Raw genomic sequence first — 9,028 nt, forward strand, 5'->3', positions numbered from 1 at the left:
CATCAAAACAAGATATGGACAACAGGGTGAGGGCGGCAGCGAAGGCTGTGAGTTCAGGGGGTGTCCTTGATAGTAGTCCATATTCCTTGATGAGTAATGGAGGGTTTATCAACCAGCCTCGGTAGAGGTCCACATATGCCCCTAGAAAATATAAAAAAATCAGCCCTCCGCTGCCCCTGCTTTTATTTAGATCTGTGTAAATAAGTTAACACATTAAAACCCATCTATAAAATACCTCTTGGAGCTAAAATGTTTCCAACTGTGAATGGATTGACATGTCTATACAGTCACCCAGAGTTTCTCAACTCCAGTCCTCAGGGACTACGGCCTTGTATGTCTTTCAGTTCCAGAATACTTGATTGAAATAATTACATGACCTGCATGTCAAGTTCCACAGATGCCTGTTATTCACCCACTTATTCAAATCAGGTGTGGTAGAAGGGAAACACCAAAAACATGCAGGGAAGTGGCTCCTCAGAACCCGAAGTGAGAAACACTGCTTTTGGCCCTAACCTTCAGGTTCAGGACTTTCACTAGAGCAGATATACAGCGGACTATATATGCATTCAAGACACTTTGGAAAAGAACAGAGATGATTATGAAGTTTCTTCTACAGGAGAAGGTGAGGCCAAGTGGTCTGACCTCATGGACCAGAGAATGGACACGGAAAACAAGAGTCTGAGCAAAGCTCAAAGGTGGGATGACCCTCACTTTATTTCTTTACAATGTCTCAAGAAAAAAACTACATCATCTGTTCCATGTGTTCTTATGTGCTCCAGAAAGAAAAAGGCAGCAGGGCCTAAAACCAGCAAACAGTCCTCTAAGAACTGCTCAGCATGTCCTTCATGGTGTTGTTTTCGGTAAGTTCTTCTGAAACCAGTCTTCATCATGGCAGCAACTTAATTTATAAAGGAATAGATCTCTACTATTTGTTTTGGGTTTTGTTTTATTGACTTTAAAGTAAGCATTTGTTTTTTTTAACCAGTGCTCATTCATTATGGTGAGCTATTTTACAATATTGTTTTTGACTCGCATGCACACTGTTCTGTTTGGCTCAGTTTTTGCAACAGTGATAGACCTTTAGAACCATCATAATGATAAACATGATGGTTCTAATTAAATCAGTGGTTTGTGTAAGAGGACCAGTTTTACATTTAAGATTCCCATAAATCTTTTCATAATCTATTACATTTATTCTTTATACATTCCAGACTAAAAAAAATACCTGTTTAGAGTTGCTTTTGAAACATTATAAATGAAAAATGAATCAACATTCTTTTGAATAACGATTGCACTTGGCAGTTGTTGACTGTGTGTTCTACAACTTTGTATTTCTTTGTCCGTGGTTTTATGACATAAAGCACTTTGAAGTGAATTGTTGTGCTATACAAATAAACTTGATTGATTGATTCTATAAAGATGTACACATCACTACCTTCTGATCAAATCATCAGAAGGTAGTTTTATAAAGGTTGTTACCAATAGAATAAGATTTTTCAAGCTTTAATTTTTGCAATTTTATTGATTGTGGCTTACACCTAAAGAGAACCCAAAATTCAGTGTCTATGAAAATTCGAATGTCACGTAAACCAATTAAAAACAGATGTTATAAGCGCAAATGTGAGACTTCTAAAAGGTTTGTTCAGTCGAGTCTCGTCTTTCATGTATAGCTGTTCAGAAGAGCAGCAAGTGGGTGCACTGAATTACCCTAACTGGAGTTAAAAGTGATCCATTCCTAAGTTTAATTTATGATTTTCCAAATTGTGGTCAGCATGGAGAAGTGGGTTCTTTTTGACACGGTGAGGTCATCGTTTTGCAATATCTTTGTAATGAAACGTTTTCATCACTTCATATTACAGGTATTCCTCAAAAATTCAATTCAAATTTTTAATTTACCTTTTACAAATTTTAAGAAATATAATGTTTTATATTGCTACCTCTTTCTTCCATAAGTGGGTCCAAAATGACCCGCATTCATTTCCTATGGAATTTAATGGGAATCTTTGTTTACCAACTGTGACTGTCAGGAAAACATTTTTGTGAACCAAACACACTGAGACCTAAGTGTCACCCCTGAATAATAATATTTTACAAAGCAAGAACTTTTACATATAAGTATTATCTGTGTTTTAACCTCACAAATGAGTGTGTCAATCATCAATACTGTGACAGTGTTATTGTCACAAATCAACCTATTAGCCTTCTTCAAAGTTAGTTAACACCAGTTATCTAACCAAGCTAGATAACATTGCTGCCTATACTTTATTGTGCATGTGTATTATTTGTGTGTGTGTGTTTGTGTGTGTGTGTCTCTCTGTGTGTGACACCTTAGATGAGAAAACCAAAAGGAGAATGTGTTGAATGACATGCAAAACCTGTTGATCAATATTTTCAAGGTTCTTTCTTTTATCATCTCAATAAATAAAATACAAAAATCATAGCTATATCAATATATGCCTAAATAAATTAGCTGAAAAAGAATAGAGTGCCTTCTCCATGTCGGGGAGAGTGTCCTTTCCAAAGTGGAACGGGAGATCGACAGGTGAATTGGTGCAGCGTCTGCAGTGAAGCGGTTGATGTACTGGTTTGTCATGGTGAAGAGAGAGCTGAGTCAAAAAGGAAGCTCTTGATTTAATGGTCTAAGTTCCTGCCCTCATCTATGGTCATGACCCTTAGGTCATGTCCGAAAGAACGAGGTCACAGATACAAGCAGCCGAAATTAGTTTTCCCTCTAGTGTCCCCAGACACCCTATCTTAGAGATACTGTAAGTTACAGGGAGTAGTTGAAGTTCACTTGATTCTTATGTTGAGAGAGACAGAAAGAATGAGAGAGAGAATTTCAAATCAAATCAGACATAGATCTCCACAAAAACAATGCATTTAATGGCATTAGATCATACTTTACATGTAGTAAAGTTTCCTACAACCTCATGCCTTGTTATTAAAGGTGAGATTTTTAAATGTAATAAAACGTGATTTTAAGACAGATATGTGTGTAATAATCAGTGAGTGCATTAATCTATCTTTGGCCAATAACTGGTTCAGAATGTTGTTCACTGATGATGGTATTATTAGTACTATAATCATATTTCATATGTTGTGACTGCTGTTTTGTATATTTTATAATCCCCCTTCTGGGTAATAGGTAAGATGTGATAACATCAAACATTTAACTGCTGTTTTCAAGATATTTAAATTAATAAAACTTGCATGTCCTCTTATAATTGACAAGCCTCTACCCATATATACAATCATGTTTTTGATATTTTTTTCCATAATTCATCATCAACCCTTAATTTCATAAGTTATTTTTCTCAGTTGCCTGGTATTTAGGGATGTTGTTAATTTTAATATTAAATATTTAAATATTGAATTACCACTATTAAATTATAATTTCACTGCAAAATCATACAGTTAGTTTTAGATATATTCAGGACCATCTTATTTGCATTAACTCATTCTGTCACTGTTTTTAATTCCTTGCTCATAATGGTGTCTAGTTTTGTATTAGTTAATGCTGATGTATATATGCTTAAATCATCTGGATGCATTACTATGTTAGCTTTATTTAACATAGTGGAGTGCAGATTGTTAATTTTGGATAAAACAGAAAAGTAATAGCAGAGTGATCCCACCAGTAGGTGTCACCAGCACTGCTGTCCAACATGTGGTGAAGAAAGAGCTGAGCCAAAAAGCAAACCTGTTAGTGATTTATCTACATTCCTACCCTCACCTATGGTCAGGGAAAATGGATTAGGACCAAATGGAGGATACTCTGGATATAAAAGGAGCTGAAATGAGCTTCCTGCTTTTGAGGTTTTCCATGTAAGTCCCAGATAGAGGCAATTCCAGGCAAAATCAGACGTCACTGGAGGTATTACAAATCCTTTCTGGCCTGGAAAGGCCTTTGGGATCCCCCAGAATGAAACACAGGATGTTGTTAGGAAGAGTGAAGTCTGAGGTTCCCTCCTAGACTTGCTGCCCCTAACAAAATATTTCCTGAGAAGCATAAGACAATTAATAAATGGGCATTAAACTGAATGTGAGACTCTAAATACTTACCTGAAAGCATTTCCTTTTTGGTTGTCTGGTCATGTTCAGACGACAGAAACATCATGAACCTGAACGTGCTCAGACACTTCAACCTGGACCAGTACCTGACCCTCAGAGTGAAACTTGCACTGAAGCTTCATTAAATCAGAGGTAAGTTTAGGCTATTTTCTACACTCCATCTCATATCTCCATGGAGACACAAACCAATCTAAGCCTATAAGATCCTCTGTCTGACTGAAAGTATTGCATTTTATACTCACCACTTTGGATCAGGTTAGGACCGAAGAAAGAACAATTTATCTGCACACTGAATTCAACATGATTATTCAACATTACATTATATCAAGAGTTTTAATGTACTCTGTTAGTCTGTTAGTCCTTATAGTAATTTTCAGATGTTTGATGTTTGTATGGAAGTATGCAGGGGGAGGTTAGGAATTTGGTAAAAATCCAACCAGATCATAAATCTCCTCAGAGTGACTTATATTCTAATATCTAGGGGCTGGAACATGATTACAACATGTATAATTATTTTATCTGCTGTAGCTGATAACATTTTTACAAAAATGAACCGTCACTAAAATTTGCATCATCTTTTGACCCGAAGACTTCCCGAGGACATGAAGAAAACCTGGCAGGAGATTTGTCCCAAAGGGGACAAGGATGCTGTAAGTGACCGTCCATCTTCTTTAAGCTTGTTGCTATGGAGTGCTGTTTGTTTGTTCTTGTTTGTGTATTCTGGTTTAATTCTGTCATAGCTGATTTTAAAGTCAGATTTTCACTGTTACTCATACATTTGCAAATGTCACAGTTCCAAACTAAATTCTTAGTTTACAAAGTATATATTTAGAAGCAAATAATTCAATATGTACTTTAAATATTTAGTTCAACATATATTTTGAAAAATAAGTATTAATTTTCCCAACTACTTCTTCATGTGTCATCACAAAATGGCTGATGCAAATGGGATACTTATGGTGAGCCTAAAAAACAGCCTGAAGTGTTAAATCAATAGTTTATTCATTCTACACTGACTGAAAAGGTTTGCTGGCCTCACAATGGGTAATGTGCGAATTATACCATGTAAATCCTGGAAACTTACCTGGCCTCCAGGATTTCATGCAGCAAATGAAGCTAGTCTGAAAAATATAAATGAGACACTTAGTAACTTAGAATATTTGGACAGTATGTCAACTAGCTTGAACAAAGAGTCAGAGCAACTGAGGATGACATTACAGACTTGGCCAAGCGTGTAAAACTGAAAATGAAAACTCTGCCCTGAGAGAATGAATTAAAGACGTGGGGAACTGAAGCATATGCTAAAACTTGCACTTTATCCACATCCCCGAGGGGGCATTAAACTGATAAAAATCAACAGCCATTCTTTTGAAAGTAAGCCATAACTCTTTAAAGTGTAACTAACCTCTGAAAGCTAAACCCCACCCATGGCAAATTTTGAAAAATTCCAGCAAACGTGGCGGAGCCGAGAAACACGGCCGAGTGAGGGGATGAGCATGGAGATGGATGGGAGTGTGATCAGTACGAAAGAAGCTGTTGTCAACTTACCAACTTTGTCACTATTTTTGTAAATCTTTCCTCTAGTGACTTCTTTTTTTCAAAACAATAACTAATAATAACTCTTATTCAAATTCTGACTCGCCATCAGGCAGGTGGGGTAATAGAGGTGGAGAGGGAGGAGGCTCTGTGCTTTTATAGGTAAACAGGGGCTGTGACGAAGTTATACAAAGGTGTACCACTGAAAACTGAACCGTGGAAAGCCAGTAGTGAGACACTTTAGGCAAAATAATGCCAAACTAAACAAATTGCGCAAACTCGTCAAAATTAAATCTAAACTGAAATAACATTATTAAAACTATCTCAAGCTAGGCTTCAGCCCAAAGCCTTCATCTGAAGGGCTATTCTCAAAAAGAGATTCATAGATATACCTTATTTTGAAAGGGTAATTCATTGAGGCTGAGATGTACCACCATATGTCATCACATGCCTTAATGTGAGGGAACATACTTAGAATGGAGTTTCGCAGGAGTTAGTTTAAAGTACAACGTTTTACATTACTCTTAAGATTTTACTTAAATCTAAAGTAACAGTATACAAACCGGATTCCAAAAAAGTTGGGACACTAAGCAAATTGTGAATAAAAACTGAATGCAATGATGTGGAGGTGCCATCATCTAATATTTTATCCACAATAGAACACAAATCACAGATCAAAAGTTTAAACTGAGAGAATGTGTCATTTTAAGGGAAAAATATGTTGTTTCAAAATTTCATGACGTCAACAAATTCCAAAAAAGTTGGGACAAGGCCATTTTTACCACTGTGTGGCATCTTCCCTTCTTCTTACAACACTCAGACGTCTGGGGACAGAGGAGACCAGTGTCTCAAGTTTAGAAATAGAAATGCTCTGCCTTTCATGTCTAATACAGGCCTCTAACTGTTCAATCGTCTTAGGCCTTCTTTGTTGCACCTTCCTCTTTATGATGCGCCAAATGTTCTTTATAGGTGAAAGATCTGGACTGCAGGCTGGACATTTCAGTACCGAGATCCTTCTCCTACATAGCCATGATGTTGTGATTGCTGCAGAATGTGGTCTGGCATTATCTTGTTGAAAAATGCAGGGTCTTCCCTGAAAGAGATGACGTCTAGATGGGAGCACATGTTGTTCTGCACAGAGCGTTGATAACAACTTGGGTTATCCTTGTCCTCTCTGGTCCGGATGACATGGCTTCCCAGTGTCCCATAAAGAACTTCAAATCATGACTCATCTGACCCCAGAACAGTCTTCCATTTTGTCTCACTCCATTTTAAATGACTCCTGGCCCAGTGCAAACGGCTGAGCTTGTGGAGCTTGCTTAGAAATTGCTTCCTCTTTGCACTGTAGAGTTTCAGCTGGCAGCAGCGGATGGCATGGTGGATTGTGTTCACTGACGATGCTTTCTGGAAGTATTCCTGAGCCCAGGCTGTTATTTCCTTGACAGTGGCATTCCTCTTTGAGGTGCAGTGACATTTAAGGGCCCGGAGATCACGAGCATCCAGTAGAGTTTTACGGCCTTGACACTTACGCACAGCGATTGTGCCAAAATCTCTGAATCTGTTGATGATGTTATGCACGGTTGATGATGATAACTTAAAAGTCTTTGCTATTTTACGCTGGGTAACACCATTCTGGTATTGCTGCACTGTCTTTCTGCGCAACAATGGTGGAATTGGTGATCCTCTTACCATCTTGGCTTCAGAGAGACACTGACACTCTAAGAAGCCCTTTTTATACCCAATCATGTTGTCCATTGACCTAATTAGTGTTAATTGGTGAAAATGAATATAACAGGAATGTTATATTCATTTTCCTTTTTCCAGCCACTTATCGCTACTCGTCCCAACTTTTTTGGGATTTGTACCCAGGTGAAAAAAAAGTATACTTTAGTATATTTCAAACATACTTAAATTTGTGAAAGTACACTTTAAGTATACTACGTATTATGTGTACTACCTATAAGTATATCTGAAGTATACTAAAAGTACCAATTTTGAAATTAGAACTTTAAACACACTTAAACATAATTGTACCAAAATACACTTTTATTATATTAAATAAAAGTATACTGTAAGTGAACAAAATATATATTTGCCCCAGTCTAAATATACACTTTCTCAAGTATATTAAAAATATATTTTGTGTATATTTAAAAATATATGCTCAAAATAGAATTTTTAAAAATTTACTTAACATTACTTTAAATTATTAATTTCAGTATGTTTGAAACTGCATCTCAGTGTAAATTTTAGGCTAATAAAGTATGCCTTTTTAAATTTTCTTTATTTAACCAGATCTCATTTTCAAGAGGGACCTGGGCAGAAGTCTGCAACACGCAGCAACCTGATTACAAAATAAAACTAATTGATGGATATGCAGAAGTATGTCTTTTAGGCACCTTTAAACTGTGTTTAATGTAATATGTAGGCATACTTTTTAAGTATCTAAAAAGTATGATTTTTTAAAGTGCCTTAATAATCTTTTACTATTTATTAAAATTGCATACAATAACAAATGATAATCATGATGTAATTTTTAAGAAAGTACCCAATCCATTTTCAGATGTGTGATGTAAAACCTTATAATCAATGGCATTAGCTCCAGTTCATACTCCAGACCAGATGGTGGCGGAATTGCACACTTTCATTTTTTTTAAACGCCATCAAGAGAAGAAAAAACTTGAACGCAGGGAAAATAACAGACGCTGTTCAAGTTCGCCATTTTTACTCGCATAATATTGCTTTTAAAGTAGAGAGGGCGTTGACAGTAGTTACTAATTTTGGTAAATTCAAGCTGGTGACGTCCTAATCCGAGTTGAACGACAACACAACGGGACAACAATCGATGGAAATGAAATGTGTGTCACAAAAGGAGCCCGGAGGGACGAAGGCTGCTAACGTGTTGCTAGCTAGTGGTAAGTTTGCTTATTAATTATCTTCATTTAATTATAAATAGTGCAGTAAAGATATATAACTTATGTTGGTTTCATAAATAATTATTTTATCAATTTTATTGTGACATGTATGGTTACAATAGAAATCATTCAGCTTCATGTTGTAACTGCATGGAGGCTCTGTTTGTTGCGACTTATACTTTAATTCATAAACTTAACCTGGTTTTAATTAAGCTCCATAAAACAGAGACTTTGATATTGTGAGGTTGTTGTTCTAACTCGTTCATCAATGTTTTTATCTTCAACATATGTTTGCAGTCTAAGCAAATGAAGATGAAGGAGGAAGCCAGAGAAATCAGGTGTTAGGAAACTAAAGACTTTCCTGTCTGAGAAGAGGCTCTGACTCCACCAGATCACCAACCAGCTCTGAAGATGAACCTTCACATCGTCTTCATAATGTAAGTTTGTTTTTGTTTTTTAATGAGGATCTAGCTACATTTTCAACAACAAAAACTGGTGTGTTACCA

Source organism: Poecilia mexicana, unplaced genomic scaffold, assembly GCF_051168715.1.
Source record: "Poecilia mexicana isolate PSO_F unplaced genomic scaffold, ASM5116871v1 scaffold_11, whole genome shotgun sequence".
Taxonomy (NCBI): domain Eukaryota; kingdom Metazoa; phylum Chordata; class Actinopteri; order Cyprinodontiformes; family Poeciliidae; genus Poecilia; species Poecilia mexicana.